Raw genomic sequence first — 2,589 nt, 5'->3', positions numbered from 1 at the left:
TGGACTGGCTTTATTTCCAGTGTTTGTCAGTGCTGTGAGAGATCAGTCCAGCGTTGGCTTTGAGGAGGTCAGTTTCAGCATCACGTTTTCACCTGTTCTCCCTCCTGTACCCGCGCTGCGGTTATTGCTCCATTGACTTCCATTATAAGGACATTTATTGACTGTAAAGCCATGACAGCAGATGATCGTGTGTTCCTGACTGCTGCTGGTTTCCCTGTTGGGAATTTCTAATCAGACGGAGCTCTTGTGCTCTGCAACTGAGGATCAACAGTGAACATCACAGCCTGAGCCGGCCTTTCTGTATGTGTATTCAGAAATCATGAGAGTGTTGTGAAATCTCCCTCTCTCTCTCTCTCTCTCTCTCTCTCTCTCTCTCTCTCTCTCTCTCTCTCTCTCTCTCTCTCTCTCTCTCTCTCTCAGTGTGGGCGGAGTCAGTGTATTACCGCGGTGCTGAGACTCACCTGCTTCAGTCGCTCCTGTAAAACTCACCTGACAGGTAAACTCTCTGCTTCTTTCTCGGTGTGTGTGTGTGTGTTTGTGTGTTTGTGTGTGTGTGTGTGTGTGTGTGTGTGTGTGTGTGTGTGTTTCATTAATCTGATGAGACATTCTTTATTATTTAATTGTGGTCTCAGCATCCTTTGATGTTTAGTTCTGTGAGATCTTGGTAGATAGTTTGAAGCGTGTGGTAAAGTCCACCGTCTTGATTGACTAACACTGGGCCATCACAGCAGCTCACTCAAACCCAGAGCCCTCTCTGACAGAAACATGTATTAATGGTGATTATTTTGAGTGATTACAGCATTAAAATGAAAATGCAGGTGTGTTTACCTGCTCACACCTGTAATGTAGTGTGTGTGTGTGTGTGTGTGTGTGTGTGTGTGTGTGTGTGTGTGTGTGTGTGTGTGTGTGTGTGTGTGTGTGTGTGTGTGTGTGTGTGTGTTTGAGAATATCTGCTGATGATCAGCTTCTGTATTGTGTGTGTTTTGTGTTTGTTTTGCGGTGGTGAACTGCATTATGGGATGTTGATCTCTGCTCTGTTCAGCTCTACAGGTTAACAAAGTGACTTTTATTGATGTTTTAGTGGTTTGAAGTAATATAAGAGTAATATCTAGAGGAATGAGTGTGTGGAGTCACAGAGCATGTGCTTATTACAAGGTTTCTGTAGCGTAATATATAACCCAACCCTAAAATTGTTAATAAAAGTCACTTTCTCCAAATGTTTAATGTTAAAAGTTGTCAGGAGAAAGATCAAACCCTCATGATGGCATTCCAGATCAGAAATAACCGGGTAAAATGATCAAATATAGACATGAATCACACAATACAGGATGCTGCTGATTTACAGATGTCTTGTTTACAGTGTGTGTGTGTGTGTGTGTGTGTGTGTGTGTGTGTAATGTAGACATTACACACACACACACAGAGCTCGTTTGCATATGAGTGTCTGCCTCATGCATATGTTAATTTGAGGGATGAATGTAAAGAAGAAATTAAATCAATGAAAGCGGGTAATGTAAGTGTCGTATGCATCATACAGCGTGTCAGAGTTGTGTCGGTGTGTTCGTGATGCTAAATAAGAAAAGCTTTATAAAATATCTGGAGACATTATAGATGTGTGAATGGTTGAAGCGGATGTCTGTTCTGCTCATCAAGGCTGCGCTTCTTTAATTAAAGGTAATATCGAGGTGCAGAGAGATGTTTCACTGTACGGCTGCTGTTGTGTTGTTGTGAAGTCGGGTTCTTATCAGGGGATTTCCAGCATCGTCACTGCAGAAATCAGTATAATTTGAGGATTAGCTGATCGATCAACATTTCTGATTATCATCAGTGCTGAAACTCTGGTGCTGCTTACAGATGGCTGATTAGACATCTATAAGATCCATTATTACTGACTGAGCAGAAATCTGCAGACACAACTATACATGACAGTGAAAACTACACTTACACTATATTCAAACACACGTCAGCAACTGTTCACAAAGCTGTCCATCAGCACACACACACACACACACACACACACAGATTTATCAGTCAATATTGCAGATGATTTCTGGCTGAGCTGTGCCTTTCAGGTCTACAGTGCAATCAAAACAAAGTAAATCTTTCTATATATATCTCTACCAAACCAAAGTATTACATTTGCATATGATTCAATAATATTGCTGAAGTAAATACTAAATATATATGTACAGTTGAGGTCAGAATTATTCACCCCCCTGTTTATTTTTCCCCAATGTCTGTGTAACAGAGAGCAGATTTCTCCAACACATGTCTAATCATAACAGTGTTAATAACTCATCTCTAATAACTGATTTATTTCCTTTGTCATGATGACAGTAAATAATATTAGACTAGATATTCTTCAAGACACTTCTTACAGTGACATTTAAAGGCTTCACTAATTTAATTAATTAGGGTAATTAGGGTAACTAGGCAGGTTAGGGTAATTAGGCAAGTTATTGTATAATGATGGTTTGTTCTGGAGACTATCGAAAACAAATACAGCTTAAAGGGGCGAATAATACTGACCTTAAAATGGTGTTTAAAAAATTTAAAACTGCTTTTATTCTAGCCAAAATAAAAAGGGGG

General features: G+C 39.9%; 1 protein-coding gene across 2 annotated transcripts in view; it reads left to right on the top strand.

Moving 5' to 3' along the window:
- Nucleotides 1-468: 468 nt before the first annotated feature.
- The window catches only part of mslnb (mesothelin b), a 56,745-nt gene continuing 54,624 nt past the window's right edge, over nucleotides 469-2,589 (top strand). For both annotated transcript variants that reach the window (XM_073908424.1, XM_073908416.1), the window contains exon 1: nucleotides 469-496. The gene's annotated coding sequence lies outside the window, so the exon portion shown is untranslated. The remainder of the gene's footprint in view (nucleotides 497-2,589) is intronic.

Source organism: Danio rerio, chromosome 1 (genome assembly GCF_049306965.1).
Source record: "Danio rerio strain Tuebingen ecotype United States chromosome 1, GRCz12tu, whole genome shotgun sequence".
Lineage (NCBI taxonomy): Eukaryota > Metazoa > Chordata > Actinopteri > Cypriniformes > Danionidae > Danio > Danio rerio.
This window is presented reverse-complemented; position numbering and strand designations above follow the sequence as displayed.